Raw genomic sequence first — 23,029 nt, forward strand, 5'->3', positions numbered from 1 at the left:
TTGGCGTCCTTTTTTTCCCATAAACAGAGCTTTCTTTTGGTGGTATTTGATCACCCGTGCGATTTTTACTTTTTGCGCTATAAACAAAAAAAAAAACGTACATTTTGCAAAAATAACAATATTTTTCACATTTTTTTATATGAAATTCCCCAAAAAAAATGTAAAAATCAAAATTTTTTTAAATTTTCGGCCAATTTGTTTTATCCTACCTATGTTTGGTAAAAAAAATCGCAAAAAGCGTATTTTGATTGGTTTGCGCAAAAGTTATTGCGTTTACTAACAAAGGGAAAGATTTCTGTCATTTTTGGTGTTTTTTTTTTTAACGTGTAATGGCGGCGATCTGCGATTTTTTTTGCGGTACTGCGACATTGGGGCGGACAGATTGGACCCTTGACTGACATTTTTGACACTTTTGGGGTTACCAGTGACATTTCTACAGTAATCAGTGCTATATATATGCACTGTTACTGTAAAAATACACTGGTAGTGAAGGGGTTAACTTTATTTGGGAGGGAGGGGCTGTGTGTGTCCCTAGGGGCGTGCTTTCTACTGTGATTGGCTGTGGCTTGAGCTGTAAGGACACTGATCAACGGATCTACATAGTAGATCCACGTGATCAGTGTTTTTACAGCGAGGAGAATGACAGGTGGCTTGTTTACACAAGCTGCCTGACATTCTCCCTCTCCCCCGCCGATCGCCGAGTGACCGGCGGACATCGGGTCCGCTGGTCACACGCGCGGGGGGGTCCGTGACCGCGCGGGAGCGGGGGCGCGCGCTCGCTCCCCAGAGCCTCACAGGCGAGCGACGTAGACCTACGTCACTCTGCCTGTGGGGGGCTGACTGCCGCAGTAAATATACTGTGAGCAGTCGGCAAGCGGTTAAGCTGGATTTCTCTCACCCAATGACAAACTCTGTTCCACAGTCTACTCCAGCAGTGTCCCGCTCTCCTCAGCGACACGGCCTCTCCGGACGTCCTTCGGTCAGTTACTCCGCTGTGTGAACACCAGCATCCGCGCTGCTGAAGCCTCATCCACTAGGCCTCAAACACAGTCTGTGTCTCAGCACACCTGCAGGCTGATCTGTCCTCCTTGGACGCCGGAAGCTAAGAGAGAGATATATCTGAAACAGGCAAATATCTCTCTGCTCTGATCCTCCCTCCCTTTCCCCCGTTGCATCTTGGGATTGTAGTTTCTTCTGCCATCCAAAACAACAGTCTGCTCACAGTTCAGAACTACATTTCACACATTCCTGTTCTTCTATTTCCTGTGAGAGGCTGACCTCTGCTGGCAACAGTCTTAAAGGTGAATACACACAGTGTCAGGGCACAAACACCAGGAAAAGGGCTCTAGGACCCAGCAGCGCTATCAGCACTTTGGCAGGAGAAGGACTTTAGGACCCAGCAGCACTACCAGCAGTTTATCTGGGCCTATATAAGGAAGCCTGCCAGTGATGAAGGAGTCAGTATACCAAGAACATTTTGGACAATTTCATGCTCCCAACTTTGTGGGAAGAGTTTGGGGATGACCCCTTCCTGTTCCAACATGACTGAGCACCCATGCATAAAGCAAGGTCCATAAAGACATAGATGAGCGGGTTTGGGGAGGGGGAACTTGACTGGCCTGCACAGAGTCCTGACCTAAACGTGATAGAACACCTTTGTGATGAATTAGAGCTGAAACTGCGAGCCAGGCCTTCTCGTACCACATCAGTGCCTGAGCTTACAAATGCGCTTCTGGAAGAATGGTCAAACATTCCCATAGACACTCCTAAACCTTGTGGACAGCCTTCCTAGAAGAGTTGAAGCTGTTATAGCTGCAAAGGGTGGGCCAACTCAATATTGAACCCTACGGACTAAGACTGGGATGCCATTAAAGTTAATGTGCGTGTAAAGGCAGGCGTCCCAATACTCTTGGCGATATAGTGTATGCAGCACTACGGAAGCAGACCTTCTTCCATGGCTTGATCATACACTGGTCTATAGTCCCAGATCATTTCTAAATTCTATTTGTTCTGTGTTTTCCCAACAGCTGTTTACATCACAGCCAAGTGTGTCTTCTCCTATGCTATAACTCCAGTTAACCACTTGCCGACTGCCGCACGACTATTTACGTTGGCAGTCAGCCCCTCACAGGCAGAGCGACGTAGGGATACGTCGCTAGCCTGTGAGGGTCTAGGGAGCGAGCGCGCGCCGCCGGAGGCGCGCTCCCGTGCGGTCACGGGCCCCCCCGCACGTGTGATCGGCGGACCCGATGTCCGCCGGTCACTCGCGATCGTCGGGTGGAGAGGGAGAATGACAGGCGGCTAATGAAAACAAGCCGTCTGTCATTCTCCCCTGTGTATGAATGGTGATCATACGGTTCTACTATGTAGGACCGTTGATCACTGTTCATACACTTCAAGCCACAGCCAATCACAGTTAGAATCACACCCCTAGGGACACACATAACCACTCCCTCTCAAAAAAAAGTTAACCCCTTCCCTGCCAGTGTCATTTTACAGTAACAGTGCATATGTATAGCACTGATTACTGTAGTAATGTCACTGGTAACCCCAAAAGTGTCAAAAATGTCAGTCAAGGGTCCGATCTGTCCGCCGCAATGTCACAGTACCGCAAAAAAAAAAAAAAAACACCAAAAATGACGAAAATCTTTCCCTTAGTTAGTAAATGCGATACATTTTGCGCAAACCAATCAAAATACGCTTTTTGTGATTTTTTTTTTTACCAAACATATGTAGCAGAAAACAAATTGGCCTAAAATGTTAAAAAATTTTAATTTTTACATTTTTTTTGGGGAATTTCATATAAAAAAATTTGAAAAATATTGTTATTTTTGCAAAATTGACGCTCTCTTTTTGTTTATAGCGCAAAAAGTAAAAATCGCACAGGTGATCAAATACCACCAAAAGAAAGCTCTGTTTGTGGGAAAAAAAGGACGTCAAATTCGTTTAGGTACAGCGTCGCACGACCGCGCAATTGTCCATTAAATTCACGCAGTGCCGAATCGCAAAATAGGCCCTGGTCAGGAAGGGGGTAAAATCTTCCGGGGCTTAAGTGGTTAACGCCCTTTTTTTTTCAAACAACATTGAAGATGGAAGAACAAAGTGCTTTTGTCTCCAGAACAGGGAGTGTCAGCATGAATACAACAAAATTAGTACAGGTCAGGGGTTCCCTTATCACAGGGATAGTCACATCTTATGGAGTAGCGTTGGCTTAGTTTGCAGAGAGGTACTCTTTACTTTCCTTCACATTGGGCTTGATGGTGCCCCTTCCAGGCCTCCATCCTGCAGGGCAAACCTCTCCATGCTTGTCAGTGAACTGGAAGGCCTGAACCAGATGGAGGATCTCATCTACAGAGCAGCCTACGGGCGAATCATTTTAGTGATTTGGCGGAGGATTCCTTTGCCGTCGATGATGAACAAACGCCTGTAGGCAACACCATCATCCTCCTTCAGAACGCCATAGTCCCGGGAAATTAAGTGTTTTAGATCAGAAACAAGAGGAATGTTCATGGGTCCCAGACCACCTTCCTTGCGAGGAACTTTGGTCCATTCAAGGTGGGAGTCTACAGAATCCCCAATAACCTCACAGCCAATCTTGCGGAATTCCTCGGCGTGTTCGCTAAAAGCGATAATCTCCATGGGACAGACAAAGGTGAAGTCTAGGGAGTAGAAGAACAGCACAACATATTTACCTCTGTAGTCCGACAGTTTAACTTGTTTAAAGTGGAGTTCCACCCATTTTCGTAACTTTAGATGTATGTAATCCCCTTTAAAACGACTTTTACCAATGGAAACTTTTTTTTTTTTTTGCTTATAAATACCTTATTTTCTTGTTTATTCCTCCTCTCCTCACTTCCGGGTCCGATCGGCGATGACGTCCTTCGGCGATTCGCAGTGTGTGCTGGGATGTATTCCATGCCAGAAATCTCGCAGTATTACCCAGGAGCTGAGCTGTACTGTGTGTATTGAGGCCATCCTCTTCCCCGCCTCCGCCCCGCCTCCTCTCAGTGAGTTGTACTTTATGTATTGTATTCAGGCCATTCTCTGCCCCGCCTCCGCCCCGCCTCCTCTCCTTTCTCCCTCTCCTGAGCAGGAGATCGGGAGTGGCCGGCTGACATCGGAGCTGCCGGTCACACGCGCGGGGATGCCCGTGAACGAGCGGGCGGGAGCGCTCCTCCGGCGTGCGCGCTCACCCCCTACAGGCTCCTCGGGCGAACGATGTAGATCTACGTCGGTTTGCCCAGGAGCGGCTGACTGCCGCAATAAATATACTGACAGTGGTCGGCAAGCGGTTAATGACAAATTGCTCCACATGCCGCAATATCCAGCTTTCTCTAAAGGGAACCCAGATTGCTGCACCCAGCCAGAGGCTGTTCACATTGAGCTCCATTCCCTATAGGAAACACATTCCACCGCTGAGAAGAAATTGCAGGGTGAATAACGTCATTTCTTCAGCACCCTGGAGAGCGGCCAAGTCTGAGCTGGCACTGGGTGTCATTCCCTACAAGACTCCGCAATTTGTAAGCCGTTTCGTCAGTAATGCCATTACTGGCAGAGAGAAGATAAGTAAACAGTTGACTGAATAAATCTGAATCTTCGTACCAAGAAAAATTTAATTAGCAAGATTCTGCTGCGCCGCTTAAAAAGGAACTGCGCGTGTAAGCCGCTTTCAACGCGGCCGACGTCCTCTGTAACCATTATGTGACAATAATTTAATTACAAGGAATTTGCTGTCTTATACTGGCAGCCCTATGGTCAGAAATGACGCCGAGACGTCAGATGGACGCGTATAATTTTCTTAGCGCCGGAAAAAGCCGCCGTAGATTACTGAAGTATAAATTAAACTGTATTCTCTAGAATGGCTTTATTGTAATACCTATTCGACAGTTACACACTGCCCTGACATTTCCACTCATGCTACCGGATTTCAGGAAACTTGGTTTAGTCAACTGGCAAAGGTTAAATCAGACCTTTACCCCCTGTTCCTCCCCTGCACCCCTTTCCCCCACTGCAGTATAAAATAGCCATTTTCTTTTTCTGCCGGCCCGGCTACCATGCCACCATACTTGCCTAGCTGAGAACGATGTGCCCCACTCTACCAACCTCCAGGTCACTATCTTTCTATAAATTATCCAAAGAGGCTTCAGGAGTAAGACACAGAGTCATAGGTATGCCTAATCACCCCGTGTGGTGCAGATTTGTCAAGGTCTTAAGCCTCGTACACACGCAACGATTGTTGGCCGACCGATCGGCCGTCTTTTGTCCAGTGTTGTTGTGTTGGTTGAAATGTGCTCTAGACTGCACACAAATTTTTTCGGCCAACAACAACCAACTTCAGAAGTGATGTCATGTTCTGGTCTACTTTCCGTGTGTTTTTTCTTCACTGAGCATGCCCAGTCTTGCTCATCTGATTTTTGTCTGCCGAAATCTGTACTGAATGACGAACAATCGGCTGCTCTGTTGACGGCCAACAAAAATTTTATAGCCTGCACACCCGATTTTTTTCGGCCGAAAAGTCGCAGTCGGTTGTCGGAAGCATCATACTAACAAGCCGACAATCAGGCAGATCGGACATTGGCCGAAAATTCACGGCCAACAATCATTACGTGTGTACGAGGCTTTACCTTGCCTTCCTGTTGGTAGCCATCTTGGACATATGCAGACTGCTGTCTCTTATATACTCTGTTTGCATCATCACTTGTCTGCTGCCTGGGCGTCTTTCAGTGATGATGCTGCATATCTGACTATATATATCTGCTAATGGCTTTCAGACCTTGCCCTTGCGTTTGTGCTCCAAGGTGCATCACTGCTAGCTGTCCTCTGGTCTCTGTGGTTTCTCCGTGCATGACTTGGCTTGGCTGACGATCTTCCTGGCTCTGGATTCTGTATTGGCAGACGACCCCGCATCAGGCGGCTTCGGCAGACTACTCTCTTCTGGACTCTATCTCGGCTTGGATGTCTACCTGCACTCAATCCTGGACTCAATCCCGGCTTGGATGGCTACCCGCTTCCGACCTTGACCCCGGCTGTTCTTGATTTTCCTCCTCTCTCTTGCTGTGCGATTATTATTGTTGCATAAATAAATTGCTTTATTTTACTTGCATCTTCATGTGGTCTGGTTTCCTGGTACCCTGACAAGATTCCTCCTACAACCCCCAAATTAACTGCCCCTTTCTTTTCTGAATAAACAAAATGAGTGATCGATAAAGATTATGGGGAGGGATGTGTTGGAGCTGGAGAGAATCCAGAGAAGGGCAACTAAACTAATTAGGGGATTGGAGGACCTTAATTATGAAGAGCGTCTGCAATCGCTTGATTTATTCTCCCTGGAGAAGAGACGCCTGAGGGGGGACATGATAGCAATTTATAAATATCTCAATGGTGATCTTGGCATAGAAAAACAGCTATTCAGTCGAAGGGATTGCATGAGGACTCGAGGGCATACAATGCGATTAGAGAAGCGTTTCAACCTCAGGCAACGTGGGGGGTTCTTTACGGTTAGGGCAACAGGATTGTGGAATTCTCTACCACAAGAGGTGGTCTCTGCGGGAAGTCTGGTGGCTTTCAAAAGACTCTTAGACGTACATCTCAAGGATCAGAACATTCAGGGGTATGAGAGATGATTACAGCCACACACACCTACACAGGTTGAACTGGATGGACTATTGTCTTTATTCAACCTCAACTACTATGTAAAGTGAGACATCATTGTGCACACGGCACTAATAATGTTTTCATTACATGTTTGCATTCTTTCGAGTCCTGATAAGATTTAGCCTGCCTATGTTACGCCCCTTGTTACCATAAGTGTACAATTGCAATTTTACTGTGATACCTACGTAATCATGCGTATAAAAGCCTTCAATTGTGTCAAATAAAACAGAACAGTTATTTTGGAAAGATGCGGAGTGTATCTTTTTGTGTCTGTTCCCTACTGCAGTAGTTATTATTTGGAACTACCAATCAATATGAGGATAGGAGTTGCCTATCTATAAAATGTCCAGAACAGTAAACTGTAACCACTTGCCCTACGGAAGATTTACCCGCCTTCATGACCAGGCCATTTCTTGCGATTCGGCACTGTGTTACTTTAACTGACAATTGCGCGGTCATGCAATGTTGTACCCAAATAAAATTGAAAATTGATGTCCTTTTTTCCCACAAATAGAGCTTTCTTTTGGTGGTATTTGACCAGCTCTGCGGTGTTTTATTATTTTGCTCTATAAGCAAAAAAAGAGCAACAATTTAAGAAAAAAAAAAAAATATATATATATATATATATATCTATATATATTTTTTTTTTTTTTACTTTCTGCTATAAAACATATCCAATAAAAAAATGTAAAAAAATCAAATGTCTTCATCAGTTTAGGCCAATATGTATTCTGTTATATATTTTGGGTAAAAAAAATTCAGAATAAGCGCATATTGATTGGTTTGTGCATAGTTTATAGCATCTACAAACTATGGGATATTTTTATTTATTTATAGCAATGGCAATCAGTGACTTCTAGCAGGACTGCGATATTGCAGAGAACAGTCAGACACCAACTGACACTTTTTTGGGAACCAGTGACACTAATACAGTGATCAGTGCTAAAAAATATGCACTGTCACTGTGCTAATGACACTGGCTGGGAAAGGGTCAATATCAGGGGTGATCAAAGGGTTAACTGTGTGCCTAGATAGTGATTTTGTGTACAGTGGGGGAGGTGCTTTCACTAGGGGAAGGCAAAGATCCATGTCCATGCTTTGCAGGAACACAGGATCCATGCCTTCCCTACTGATAGAGCCGCCATCTGCCTTGTTTACATATGCAGACCGTCATTCTCCCTCTGTACTCAAGGGTCAGTGGGTGCCGGCAGACATCGAGTGCTGGGTACCTGTCGATTAGCTCCTGCTGTGTATAATCACAGTAGGAGTGGGCCGCTGGTGGCGCACAAGAGCACGTTCTACCCAGAAGTGTTGGATCATGTATCAGGTATGTGTTCCGGCTCAACAGTGCCACTTTGCCACCGTAGATCTAAATTATACGGTTGGCAATTGGTTAAACAGATGCACATGGTTCCAGTTCAAAACGAGCATGTTTTAATTGGCTACAACTCCCCTCGATGGCTGCTGTAAGATCCAGGTGTATTAAAGCTCTCAATGGAGCCTGCTGACAGCTGTAAGCCACGGAGGCCGGTCTTCGACGTGCCAATGCTATTGCTCATGGGTCCGGTCCATCCAGCGCTGTGCTCCATAGCCAGGAGACCGGGATACAAGAGAGGTGCAGAGGGACACAAGGACACGTCATGGTTGCAGCGACAAAGCGTTTCAGAGGCGTAGCCTCCTTTTTCAAGTCAACAGCTGTCAGCAGGCTCCATTAAGAGCTTTAATACACCTGGATCCTACAGCAGCCATCGAGGGGATTTTTTGGCCAATCGAGACATGCTCACTTTAACCACCTCCCGCTTGCCATGTAGACAATTGATGGGCGCAAGGCGGCTCTCTTGTTCTGGGACAAGGCCATATGACGTCCTCCCACTCTCGCCACGTTACACGCCAGTCCTGGGACAAGGCGCATCCTCAATCTCGGTAAAGAGCTGATGATCTGGTGCTGTGCTCCATTGCCAGGAGACCGGGATACAAGGGAGGTGCAGAGGGACACAAGGACACGTCATGGTTGCAGCGACAAAGCGTTTCAGAGGCGTGGCCTCCTTTGTCAAGTCAACAGCTGTCAGCAGGCTCCATTGAGAGCTGTAGTACACCTGGATCCTACAACAGCTATCAAGGGGATTTTTTGGCCAATTGAGACATGTTCATTTTAACCACCTCCCGCATGCCATGTAGACAATTGACAGGCGCAAGGTGGCTCTCTTGTTCTGGGACAACGTCATATAAAGTCGTCCCACTCTCGCCACGCTGCACACCAGTCCTGGAACACAGCGCATCCTCGATCTCGGTAAAGAGCTGATGATCTGGTGCTGTGCTCCATTGCCAGGAGACCGGGATACAAGGGAGGTGCGGAGGGACACAAGAAAGCGTCACAGTTGCACCGACAACGCGTTTCAGAGGCGTGGCCTCCGTTGTCAAGTCAACAGCGGTCAGCAGTACACCTGGATCCTACAGCAGCCATCGAGGGGATTTTTTGGCCAATTGAGACATGCTCACTTTAACCACCTCCCGCCTGCCATGTAGACAATTGACGGGCGCAAGGTGGCTCTCTTGTTCTGGGATGAGGTCACATGATGTCGTCCCACTCTCGCCATGCTACACACCAGTCCTGGGACACGGCGCATCCCCGATCTCGGTAAAGAGCTGATGATGTGGCTCGTTACCCATGTGATCAGCTGTATCCAATCACAGTTGATCACATGTAAACAAGGAAATACCAGTTATCAGCTTTCCTCTCCTCACGCTGACAGAATGTGAGGAGAGGAGAGCCAATCAGTGGCATTTCCTCACAGGGGAGACCTGTACAGGTAATCAATACACTGATTATCAGTTGAGCCTCAACAGTGCCCATCAGTGATGCTAGTTAGTGCCCATCAGTGATGCCAGTCAGTGCCCAGCAGTGCCATCAATCAGTGGCCATCAGTAATGTCAGTAAGTGCCCATCAGTGATGCCAGGCAGTGCCCATCCATGGCACCAATCAGTGCCCATCAGTGATGCCATGCAGTGCCCATAAGTGATGCCAATTAGTGCTGCATTTCAGTGACCATCAGTGCCTCCTCAGAAGTCCTGCCCATCAGTGCTGCCTATCCGTGACGCCTATTAGTGCCCATCAGTGCTGCATATTAGTGCCTCCTCATCAGTGACACCTCATCAGTGTCCTTTAGTGCCGTCTCATCAGTGCTGCCTATCAGAACTAACAGAAACTAAGAAAACTTTGTTTTTTCCAGAATTTTCTGTGTTTTTTATTTATTTTTTTAGCAAAAAATAAAACCCCAGTGGTGATTAAATACCACCAAAAGAAAGCTATATTTGTCTTTAAAAAAATTATAAAAATTTCAAATGGGTACTGTAACGAGACACTTGCTCACTCACTTCCGCTCTCCCGACACTCCTCTGTTTCTAGTGAGTCAGCTTGCAGATCGCAACGTCTGATGGTTCGGTCAACCAAGGCTCCGGGATCCGAACTACAGCTATGTGCCGTTCGGAATCCATTAGAACAAACACCAAGCAGGCTGTATGTAAGTTCAAACAGGAAGACATTTTATTGAAAGTACACAGCACACTTTTATACAGAATTTGGAACATCCTGCCCCCAACAACCGCTTTCCCATTGGTCAATTGCACAGTACATGCCGTTCTCCTTCAGGTCCTCCTTAGCCATGCAAATGAGGACTTGAAAATGAGTCAGCAGGGATTGGTCAGCTAGCTTGATTAGAAGGACTGTTATGTGTAATGAGACAGAATCCCCCAGGGGACAATCAATGTACACAATAGCCAGACACAGAACAATGGGAGGTCATTAGCACTTACAATGAGACAGGGAAATCCACATTCCCTCCCAATACACAAACAAAAGAAAAACCTTGCTGACATTGAAAGATATGTAATATACACAGCATTTAGGAATTACAGATTTCATGGCAAATGGGAATAAATCTTAATATTTCTATATGGATTGGCAAATATGAAGCAATCCAAACCATCACCCATCCGTCTTTAAATTCCAGTGACGGTGAATACTGTCACAGGTACAGTGTAGCATGACCGCGCAATTGTTATTCAAAGTGCGACAGCGCTGAAAGCTGAAAATTGGCCTGGGCAGGAAGAGGGTGAAAATGGATGGTATTGAAGCGGTTATCCTGGAACCATGTGACTGCATTTGTTTAAAGTTTACATCGGAATTAATAAATTGGATCATACTAGGGCGGTCGTGCACTCTCTTTCTTTTGTGTTGTTTCAGTGCTTATCCATCACCCAGTGGGATTGCTGGAGAGCAGCATCTCCAATTAGTGTGATCATCCTCACCTTGAAAGAACTCTTCTTTTCCTTGTTGATGTTCAAGTTTCGAAAATGTAGGTCAGAATGAGAGACCTTTTTTTTGTTCCTGTCTATTTACGAATTTTGAAGGTGCAAGAAAACCCGCGCAACTGCTAGTTAGTTGTGTTTTTATTTTTCCTTTTATGTGAATTTTAGTTAGGACCAACTTGAGTCAGTAACACCAGGGTAGCGAAGGTGCTAGTTTAGAAAGCAGAAGCAAAGTCAAAGTCCAGGCCAAGGTTGGCAGCAAAGGCGCCAAGACAGCAGGCAATCGGTGAAGTCTGGAACACAGACCAGAATCAGCAATGGGAGGTTGTCAAGAATGCTCCCTGTGCACACTGAAGTGCGCAGGCGCCAACCTCCCCTTTGCCTATTCAATGGCTAACAGGCGTTCGCCAATGCGCACGCATATGCGCGAAAGTCCATTCAATGGCAAATGGCAAACGTGACCCGGGGACGGAGACGCACGCAATTACCTTTTTGTTCTTGGTGCCCAAAAGACCTATTTAAGGGTGGCTGGTTCATTTACACTTTGCTGTCTTGTCTGCAGCTTCTCCTGTGTTCCTGAACCTGAGACCTGTTTTATCCAGTTTGATTCCTGTTTGACCTCCTGGTTGTACCTCACCTCGCTTGTCTGCTGCCTGCCCTGACCTCGGCTTGTTTGTGACCACTCTTCTGCCTTATCCTTGTCTGTTTATCTGCCAACGGATCCAGACCTGTTCACCTCCTGGTGGGGCAACCCCAGGGGCTGACTGGCAACTTTTGGTCCAGGGGGCAAGTACAATCCAGAGGTCCATGGTGCAATGACTCGGCCCCCCTCCCACTCTCCATCTTCCTGGCCAAAGCTCTGCTCCAGGTACTCTCTAACCACCGGCCGAATCCGGGTTTCCAACCTGGCCAGCAGGGGGCAGTTGGGGGGAGCTGGGACAGCTTTGTCGGGGCTGGCTGGAGAAGAGTCTCCAGTGAGGCATGGAACTGGCCTCTGCTCAGGCACAGTTTACACCATCCACGCTGGGGGAAGGGGGGGCTCTGTCCTTGTCTTCATCCTGCACATAGTAGGTCAGCAGCTGGAATTTTCTTCCCTTCACCAGGAATAATTTAGACATGTCTGTGGCAGCCTTTTTACAGGGCATCAAAGTGGCCCAGGGGGCAATTGCCCCCCTGCCCCCTGGCCCAGTCCTCCCCTGGGCAACCCCAAGGACTGCGACCTGGTGCTATACATGCAGCGAAATCCATCCTCACCATCAGAGGCTCTGGTGAAGACCGGTTGGCACTTAGATTTCGCACCTTGGGTTAGCCTGTGTCTACTGCCTGGGTGACTCGTCTGTGCTCCATCCCTCGGTGAGCTAAAGGCTACCCTCTGCACGTCAGGCTCGTCTCCAGAGTCCTGACAGAGGTACAAGAGGCAAGATGGGTTGATTACAGGAGAACAGAAGGGCAGGTTGGGTCTCAGGAGCCCCTGACAGCCAATTAGCAATGTCTGTAGACAATGCTGAGCTCAATATTGGACGCAGGGTGACAAGGTCAATGGCCTGGGCTACAATATACACACTCATAGATCCTCAAGTGCGACCATGAGCCCGACCTTCCTGACACTGGATGAAAGACCGAACCTGAGTGCTGTGTTCTCGGTGTGCCTCCCAAGTATTCATTTCCAATTTTCATTGTAGAGGATCTTTAGGCAAAGTTGGCACATCCATCTGGAAGCCAGTTGGATACGTCTGCTTTTTGATGATGCCCAGGACAAATTCTACGGACCTGAAATGATTCTGAAAACAACAGCAAGCTCCAAAAATGACATCTCTTTGTACTCACCGGTGACAATAGACTTTACCCCTTTGTTTGTGTTTAATTTGTGTGGACTCTTTCTGGCACGTCAGACTGATCCAAACACCGAGAGGGCTCAGGAGGATGTAAAGCCAGCCAAGACGAACAATCTTATCTCCATCCGTTCAACTTCCACCTTGTCTTCGCTTCACCAGACCGTTCGCTGCTTGGCCCAGGATTAAAAAACATCACAAAAGGAGTCACCAGGGGTCCCGCTGTAAATGCAGGATAGAATCTCAGTCATTTCAGGGCACATTGTAAAGAGTTTTGTTAATTATTGTACCTGTTCACAGTGGTTGTGCTATGACGGGTGAATGAATACAAGGCATTGGGTTTCATTCACTAAAGGCAAATAGGCTGTGCACGATGCAAAGTCCAGTTGCTCCAGAGCTTAGTAAACGAGGTTTGCAAAGAATACCCAATCACATGCAAGGGAAATAAAAAAATGCATTTTTGCATGCATGTGATTGGATAATGGAAGTCAGCAGAGCTTCTGCTCATTTTCTAACCTGGAGCAACCGCTCTTGAAAGTGCATTGTCTATTTGCTGTTAGTAAATCAACCCTACTATGTAAAAACAAATAGAAATTAACTTGAGAATCCCCATTATCCTACAAAGGCGGACTATAATGGCCACAGAAAGGAGACATATTAACCACTTCATGCCCGGGCTATAGGCAAAAGATGGCAACAGCACAGGCTTAAATTGCCGGGAGGGTGTACATGGACGTCCTCCCGTTCTCAAGCTGCCCGCCGGTCCCCTTCTGTGCAGGTGCGGTGCGCTCTATGATCACCTAGTCCTTGGGACTTGGTTGATCACAGATCGGAGTAAAGGCCCGATCCCTTTCTACGATGTAAGCAGAAGCCGGTAATCGGCTTTTTTTTCCCCTCACGCTGACATCGTAAAGAGGAAAAAAATAAAGCCGATTACCGGCTTCTGTAAGAGGAACATTGGTCCTACTCAGTAAACACAAGTGCTGCTAACCAGTGCCCACCAGTGCCACCACCACTGCCAATCAGTACTGCCAACCAGTGCCACCTATCAGTGCCCATAATTGCTGGCAATCAGTGCCTCACCATCAGTGCCACCTATAAGTGATGCATATCAGTGCCACCTATCAGTGTCGCCTATCAGTACCAACTCTCAGTGCTGCCAATTAGTGCCTCCTATCAGTGCCACCTATCAGTGCCCACCAGTGTCGCCTCATCAGTGCCCATCAGTTACATAGTTAAATATTACATAGTTGCATAGTTGGTGAGGTTGAAAAAAAGACACCAGTCCATCCAGTTCAACCTGTGGTGTGTGAGTGTGCTTGTGTTTATGTCAATAGTACATCTTATACCCTTGTATGTTGTGATCAATAAGGTGCCAATCTGATGTTGTTTTTTAAACTATCGATGTTCCCTGCTGATATCACGGCTTGTGGAAGAGAATTCCACATCATTACCGCTCGGACGGTGAAGAATCCTCTACGCAGTTTAAGGTAAACCTCTTCTCTTCCAATTTTAGTAAATGGCTGCGTGCCTTTTTAAATCCCCTTTCGCTGAAAAGTTTGTTCCCTATGCTGGTGGTTGCCAGCAGTGCTGTATTTTGGCCTAGGCCAACAAGGCCCAGGCCTAGGGCGGCACTTTGCAGGGGGGCAGCAAAGAAAGTGCCCCCCTCCACCTGAGTCTCTTTTGGCCACTGGTTGCTAGAGCCACCTCTCTCATTCCCCCCTCTCTCTCTCACCGCCCCTCTCTCTCTCACTCTCATCCCCACTCTCTCTCACCCCCTCTCTCTCACCCCCTCTCTCTCACCCCTCCTCTCTCACCCCTCTTCTCTCTCTCTCTCACCCTCCCTTTCTCTCTCACCCCTCCTCTCTCATCCCCCCCTCTCACTCTCTCTCATCCCCCTCTATCTGTCTCTCTCTCTCTGTCTCTATCTCTCATCCCCCCTTTCTTGCTCTCTCATCCCCCCCTCTCTCTCAACCCCCCCTCTCTCTCATCCCCCCCTCACCCATCCCCCTCTCTCTCTCCCTTACCCACCCCCTCTCTCGTGAGATCTCAGGGGTTCATGCTGGGACTTGTAGTCCTTCAATTTTGAAGGGAGCCACATCCATTAAAAAAGAAGGAGTGGGCCAAAGTTACATAGGTGGGGGGGCACTTAATTTTAGTCTTGCCTAGGGCAGCACAAAACCAAAATACACCACTGGTTGCCAGTACAGTATTTGTACATTGATATCATATCCCCTCTCAAGCGTCTCTTCTCCAGAGAGAATAAGTTCAATGCTTGTAGTCTTTCCTCATAGCATAGTATTGGGTGTCTGTGCCAATGTAAGGTACTAGTAGAAGTCTGTAGCTGCATATGAGGATCTGGTAGCGGTAAGAAGCGGTAAAAGGAAATCTGAGGAAACACATTTGGGTGTGTGACTCAATTCGGGGTACTGGTGGGGGTCTGTGACTGTAGCCATGAAATTAAGAGAGTTGTAAAGTCAGAAGATTTTTTATCTTAATGCATTCTATGCATTAAGATAAAAAAAACCTTCAGTGTGTAGCAGCCTCCCCAGCACCCCCTAATACTTACCTTAGCCCCGCCTCTCTCCAGCGATGTCCACAAGTCCCTCGGACACAACTTTATTGTACAACCCATGTGCACTTTAAACACAATAGTATATCATCTACTCCTACCAATAAAGCTCGGTAGCTGGTTGGCCAGCCCAAACGACTGGAGCGGGCATAGGAGCATACCAGGTGCAAACACCACAGTGCGGATGGTAAAAAAAGACAACACTCCTAGATGGAAAGACGTATACAGTCTCTCGTATAAATCAAGAATTCAAGGAAGGTCACGATCTGCTCTGCACCTGCATCTCCCTTGTCCGCTCAGGAGATCGGATCTGTGAGAGCCATCGGGAGACAAGCTGTCACTTATAAACACAGAAGCCGGACTTCTGTGTTTACCATATAATGGTGAGCTGGGAGCAGAGGTCCTTAGCCAGAGATGGTGGAACAGAGTTCCAGCTGCAAAAAAAAAAAGACCTGATAATAATAATATATTTATTATTTGTTTCAATAAAAATATTGAACGAGAAAATCCATGCCATTGCTTGCTTTATGGTCTGATGACGACCCTCCCTTGTATTCTAGCCTTGCCGTGTTTATGGTCATCTTTGTTCGCTGCGGTTCACCTAGATTGTTTTGTCATTTATGCATTGCATATTTTTACTAAAGCTTGTCATTTCCGTAATGCGTGTCGGCCTAATCTCAGCACGGTTCAGAAGATCCTTCTCCATTTGTAGAGATGTATCCTTGCGGAGTTATCACTACACGAGGGCACATCTTCTCCCGTCTCTCGTTAATCAGCCGCTTTCACACATTGATATTGATATGCGAGCCGACAAATCCGCATCGGTGAAATCACGGGCGTCACGCGGCAGATATTCCACTTGTCAGAGATATCTTAGGAATTATACGATGCGTCACTTTGTGTGTACAGCGGCCGCCTGATATAAAAGATGTCATCAATAAGACGTTCATGTAAGTTATAGATGGTGGAGAGACGGGGGAAATGTAATAAATTCAGTTACGAATTCCCCTGAACTCGCTCGGTCCTAATATTCTGAAGGCGGCGGTAATAACAGGACGCAATGCACCGACTCTACAGGACCGGATGACAAAATTACTGTGAATTGAAACGCTAAAAAGCTTTTTTATAAATTTAAAGATAACAACTCAACGTGGCCCAGCTTTATAGGACCATCAATGGAAGTGGAATGCCAGCCTTTAAAGCCCATTGGATGGGGACCTTACCGAAATCTCCATGAATAAAAATGACTGAATATAAATGCAATAGTGTGTGACTGTGGGGGGGGGGGACATTAGAGTGTAAGTTCTTCTGGTGCAGGGACTTATCTGTGATAGGTTCAGTGTTCCCTGTACAGCGCTGCAGTATATGTCAGAGCTATATAAATGTATAATAATAATAGTGTGTGACTGTGGGGGGACATTAGAGTGTAAGCTCCTCTGGTACAGAGACTGATGTGATTGGCTCAGTCTTCTCTGTACAGCACTGCGATATATGTCAGAGATATATAAATGTATAATAATAATAGTGTGTGACAGGGGGGAAATTAGAGTGTAAGCTCCTCTGGTACAGAGACTGATGTGACTGAGGAGGAAGGGACATTAGAGTGTAAGCTCCTCTGGTACAGAGACTGATGTGATTGGCTCAGTCTTCTCTGTACAGCACTGCGGTATATGTCAGAGATATATAAATGTATAATAATAATAGTGTGTGACAGGGGGGAAATTAGAGTGTAAGCTCCTCTGGTACAGAGACTGATGTGACTGAGGAGGAAGGGACATTAGAGTGTAAGCTCCTCTGGTGCAGAGACTGATGTGATTGGCTCAGTGATCTCTGTACAGCACTGCGGTATATGTCAGAGATATATAAATGTATAATAATAATAGTGTGTGACTGTGGGGGAGGGGACATTAGAGTGTAAGCTCCTCTGGTACAGAGACTGATGTGACTGAGGAGGAGGGGACATTAGAGTGTAAGCTCCTCTGGTGCAGAGACTGATGTGACTGGCTCAGTGATCTCTGTACAGCGCTGCGGTATATGTCAGATCTATTTAAATGTATAATAATAATTGTGTGTGACGGGGGGGACATTAGAGTGTAAGCTCTTCTGGTGCAGAGACTGATGTGACTGGCTCAGTGATCTCTGTACAGCACTGCGGTATATGTCAGAGCTATACAAATGTATAATAATTGTGTGTGACGGGGGGGACATTAGAGTGTAAGCTCCTCTGGTACAGAGACTGATGGGACTGTTGGGGGACATTAGAATGTAAGCTCCTCTGGTACAGAGACTGATGGGACTGTGGAGGAGGGGACATTAGAGTGTAAGCTCCTCTGGTGCAGAGACTGATGTGACTGGCTCAGTGTTCTCTGTACAGCACTGATGTGACTGTGGAGGAGGGGACATTAGAATGTAAGCTCCTCGGGTGCAGAGACTGATGTGACTGGCTCAGTGATCTGTTCGGCACTGCGGTATATGTCAGAGCTATATAAATGTATAATAATAGTGTGTGACTGGGGGGGGGGGGCATTAGAGTGTAAGCTCCTCTGGTACAGAGACTGATATGACTGTGGGGGGACATTAGAATGTAAGCTCCTCGGGTGCAGAGACGGATGTGACTGGCTCAGTGATCTCTGTACAGCATTGCGGTATATGTCAGAGATATATAAATGTATAATAATAGTGTGTGACTGTGGGGGGACATTAGAGTAAATTTTTGTTTATTAAAAACATATTTACATATATACAAAATTAAATAAATATATAAACAAAAATAGCTTACATCAGCATAGAAACAGAAAACTATTACTATCATGACTAAACTCAACAAAGCCCTAACCTCCACCTAAACACCCCCCAGGCTAATTAACGATTACACATTTATCCCATGCATGCAGCCTTTTTTCAAAAATTAAATCTTATAAAAATCTAGGGGACGTGAAAAGACAGAAAGAAAAGCCGCACACCCAGAGACTGACAGACAGCAGCTACGGGGATCTGACATTCCTCCACGCCTTTGCCCAGGCTCCCGGCCGCCACCTGTCCTTCTCAAGACCCCCGAATCTTCCCAACCTCACCCAGAATGTTGTGCACCACCACCTCGTCAGGAAGGACTTTTTTCCGAGAGGAAACCTGACACCGTGCATTCCATGTGAAGTAACGGACTACTAAGCTAACTAGAAAAAGTGTCTCAAAATCAAAATCCTGATGTGTCTCAAAAGACCCGTATGACCAATCCGCATAACTTAAGCGGGAAAGGAAAGGGATACTCAGAGCCCCACCCACTCGCTTATAGACTTCCATTAGTGTGTAAGCTCCTTTGGTACAGAGACTGATGTGATTGGCTCAGTGATGTCTGTACAGCGCTGTGGTATATGTCTGAGCTATATAAATCTATAATTACATAGTTTACATAGTAGGTGAGGTTGAATAAAGACAATAGTCCATCCAGTTCAACCTGTGTAGGTGTGTGTGGCCGCAATCATCTCGCATACCCCTGAATGTTCTGATCCTTTAGATGTACGTCTAAGAGTCTTTTGAAAGCCACCATACTTCCCGCAGAAACCACCTCTTGTGGTAGAGAATTCCACAATCTTGTAGCCCTAACAGTAAAGAACCCCCCATGTTGCCCGAGGTTAAAACGCTTCTCCTCTTATCGCATTATATGTCCTCGAGTCCTCATGCAATCCCTCCGATTGAATAGCTTTTTTTCTATGCTGAGATCACCATAGAGATATTTATAAATTGCTATCATGTCCCCTCTCAGGCGTCTCCTCTCCAGGGAGAATAAATCAAGCGATCAGGGCCGGTGCTTCCACTAGGCAAACTAGGCAGCCGCCTAGGGTGCATTGCAATGTAGGGGCGCAGCCAGGAGTCGGTACTCTCTGTCCATCATGAATGATCCTTGTGAGCTGAGGGGAGAGGCTCAGTGGGGGAGGAAGCATGGACAGAGGAAGATGCCAGGTGCCTGGGGCAGTGGCTGAACTACCAGGCCCTGGTTTTCCCCCACTGTTGGGGGGGGGTGCCCAAGAGGCAGGAAGGGAGCCCACATGAGTGCTGCCTGCATGATGATCCTCTTTGGCTGGAGCTAAATGGTGTAAACCCTGGGCAGGAAGTGACACTCTGCACTGAGCTGGTGAGCAGCCGTTCATTTCCCTGGGTCGGTATTAAGCAGGGAGTGGAGGAGAGCTGAACCTGACCCCAAGCTTGGCACTGGAGGGTGGCACCTTTACTGGAGCAGAAACGACGAGGCACCGGAATGGTCTGAGGAGGTTGGGGATTAGGGACGTGCGGAGTTCTCTGACTGCTGCTTCTCCCTTCACCAGGAGCCTGTTGGAGCTGTGGTGAGCACTGTGGTCCAGGAGAGGAGCATCCTAGGAGAAGGAATCAGCAGGATCATGGTTAAGGAGGGCACACCGCCCAGTGAGTGTCCCCAGAACAGGGGATTAGGGTCCCTGGGTGTGACATGGAGGTTCCCTGGTGTGAAAGGGAATCAGGGTCACCAGGTGTGCCATGGGGGATAGGGGTCACCGGGTGTAACAGGGTTTCGGGGTCACCAGGTGTGCCATGAGGAATTGGGGTCCCTGGGTGTGCTATGGGGGATTGAGGTCCCCAGGTGTGACATGGAGGAACATCAGGGTCCCCAGGTGTGACATGGAAAAACATCAGGGTCTCCAGGTATGACATGGAGGAACATCAGGTGCCCCTGGTGTGACATGGAGGATCATCAGGGTCCCTTGGTGTGGCATAGAGGGACATTAGGGTCCCCAGGTGTGACATAGAGGAATATGGGGGTCACTGGGTATGACAGCGTAACATAGAGGAGCTATCAGATCAGGGTCACTGGGTATGACATAGAGGAGTTTTTAACCCCTTCCCTTTTAAATTTTATTTTTTTGGGGGCGGGGGGCGCAAGTAGCTTGCCTTGCCTAGGGCGTAAAATAGTCTAGCACCGGCCCTGCAAGCGATTGCAGACGCTCTTCATAATTAAGGTCCTCCAATCCCCTAATCAGTTTAGTTGCCCTTCTCTGGACTCTCTCCAGCTCCAACACATCCCTCCTGAGGACTGGCGACCAGAACTGAACAGAATACTCCAGATGCGGTCGGACCAGAGTTTTATAAAGTGGAAGGATTATAGTCTTATCTCTGGAATACATCCCTTTCTTTATGCATGCTAATATTCTGCTGGCTTTGGCAGCTGCCGCTTGACATTGCATGTTATTGCTTAGTCTATCCTCTACCAGGACCTCCTCATCGGTGCCCAAGAGTGCAGCCTATCAGTGCTGCATATCATTGCCTCCTCATCAGTAACCATCAGTGCAGCCTATCAGTGCCCATCAGTGCTGCATATCATCGCCCCTTCATCAGTGCTGCCTCATCAGTGCAGTCTATGAGTGCTGCATATCATTGCCTCCTCATTAGTGCTGCCTCATCAATGCCCATCAGTGTTGTCTATCAGTGCCCATCAGTGCTGCATATCATTGCCTCCTCATTAGTGCTGCCTCATCAGTGCCCATCAGTGTAGCCTATCAGTGCCCATCAGTGCTGCATTTCATTGCCACCTCATCAGTGCCCGTCAGTGCAGCCTATCAGTGCTGCATAATATTGCCTCCTCATCAGTGCCACCTCATCAGGGTCAGTCAGTGCAGCCTATCAGTGCCCATCAGTGCTACATATCAGTGCCTCCCTATCAGTGCTGCTTCATCAGTGCCCGTCAATGCAGCGTATCAGTGCTTATCAGTGCCTCCTCATTAGTGCCCGTCAGTACAGCCTATCAATGCCCATCAGTGCCTCCTTATCAGTGCCCTTTAGTGCAGCCTATCAGTGTAGTGAAAGAAAAAAAATTATTATTTACAAAATCTTATAAACAGAAAGTGTGAGAGCGCTGAAAGCTGGGAATTGGTCTGGGCAGGAGGGGGGTGAAAGTTCCCGGTATTGAAGGGGTTAGGTAGATTTACTGATTTGTAACCGTACATCGAATCCTCCTGTAATCTTCACCATTATTGCAAAGGATTTATGCAATGTACCTAAACCCAAGCGTTATCTCCTCACCCCGCGGCCATCCTTCCCCGCTCTCCAGCCGCTATCAGTATGGATCCATTAATCCCGTGGAGGGTTTATTACAATGTATAGATAGGATAGGGGTGGGGGGAGGGGGGGGGCCTCTCCATACAGAGCGCGTTTTCTGAGCCTCCCACAGCTTGGACGATGTCATCTCATGTTTAATCATTCCTTGGCGTCAGCTTTAATCCCCGCCGAGGTTTGCGCTCTCCTCTTCTTACCTGTGGCCACCAGCTGCTGTCCAATCCCGCCACCGTCATTCTAAATAAATGGATTTGTGTCCTTTTAATATTTTGTCTGGCAGCATGGGAACACCTGAAGAATGGGAGAGTTAGAGAGACCCTGTCACCAGACCGTTCATTTCAACAAAATATTCCCAAAAGATTATACAGTGCATCCGCAAAGTATTCACTTTTCCCACATTTTTCCTTATTCCGAAATAGATTAAATTCATTATTTTCCTCAAAATTCTACAAAACAATCCCCAATAATGAAGACGTGAAAGAAGTTTGTTTAAAATATATGCAAATGTATTAAAAATGTACATAAAGGTCACACCCTTTGCTCAGTACTTTGGTGAAGCTCCTTTGGCACCAATTACAGCCTCCAGTCTTTCTGAGTATGATGCTACAAGCTTGGCACTCCTATTTTTGGGCAGTTTCTCCCATTCTTCTTTGCAGGACCTCTCAAGCTTCATCGGGTTGGATGGGGGAGCGTCGGTGCACAGACATTTTTAGATCTCTCCAGAGATGTTCAATGGGGTTCAAGTCTGGGCCACTCAAGGACATTTACAGAGTTGTCCCTCAGCCATTTCTTTGTTATCTCGGCTGTGTTCTTAGGGTCGTTGTCCTGTTGGAAGATGAACCTTCACCCCAGTCTGAGGTCCAGAGCGCTCTGGAGCAGGTTCTCATCAAAGATGTCTCTGTACATTGCTGTGTTCATCTTTCCCTCAATCCTGACTAGTCTCCCAGTCCCTGCTGCTGAAAAACATCCCCACAGCATGATGCCACCACCATGCTTCACTGTAGGTATGATACTGGCCAGGTGATGAGCAGTGCCTGTTTTTCCTTGCCATTCAGGCCAAAGACTTCAATCTTTGTTTCATCAGATCAGAGAATTTTGTTTCTCATGGTCTGAGAGTTCTTCAGGTGCCTTTTGGCAAACTCCAGGCAGGCTGTCATGTGCCTTTTACTAAGGAGTGGCTTCCGCCTGGCCACACCCATACAGGCCTGATTGGTGGAGGGCTATAGAGATGGTTGTTCTTCTGGAAGGTTCTCTTCTCTCCACAGAGAAACACTGGAGCTCTGTCAGAGTGACCATCGGGTTCTTGGTCACCTCCCTGACTAAGGCCCTTCTCCCCCGATCGCTCAGTTTGGCCGGGCGACCCACTCTAGGAAGAGTCCTGGTGGTTCCAAACTTCTTCCATTTACGGATGATGGAGGCCACTGTGCTCATTGGGACCTTCAATGCTGCAGACATTTTTCTGTATGTAGGAATAAGACTCCAGGGGGGATGGGGCCAGTTATAGCGCTTGCTGGGGTGGGCCAGGGGTGGACAGTGGCCTATCAGTGTCCCAGGTTGAGGAAAAGTAGGCTTAACAACCTG

General features: G+C 47.2%; 1 pseudogene across 1 annotated transcript; it reads right to left on the reverse strand.

The window, feature by feature from the left end:
- Positions 1-3,128: 3,128 nt before the first annotated feature.
- On the reverse strand, positions 3,129-21,684 carry LOC309548344 (peroxiredoxin-2-like; annotated as a pseudogene). Its single transcript has 2 exons — positions 21,646-21,684; positions 3,129-3,747 (listed from the first exon to the last, which is right to left on the reverse strand). The product of its transcript is annotated as a peroxiredoxin-2-like (transcript).
- Between the last annotated feature and the right edge of the window lie 1,345 nt (positions 21,685-23,029).

This window comes from Pelophylax lessonae, assembly GCF_965119305.1.
Source record: "Pelophylax lessonae genome assembly, chromosome: 2".
Lineage (NCBI taxonomy): Eukaryota > Metazoa > Chordata > Amphibia > Anura > Ranidae > Pelophylax > Pelophylax lessonae.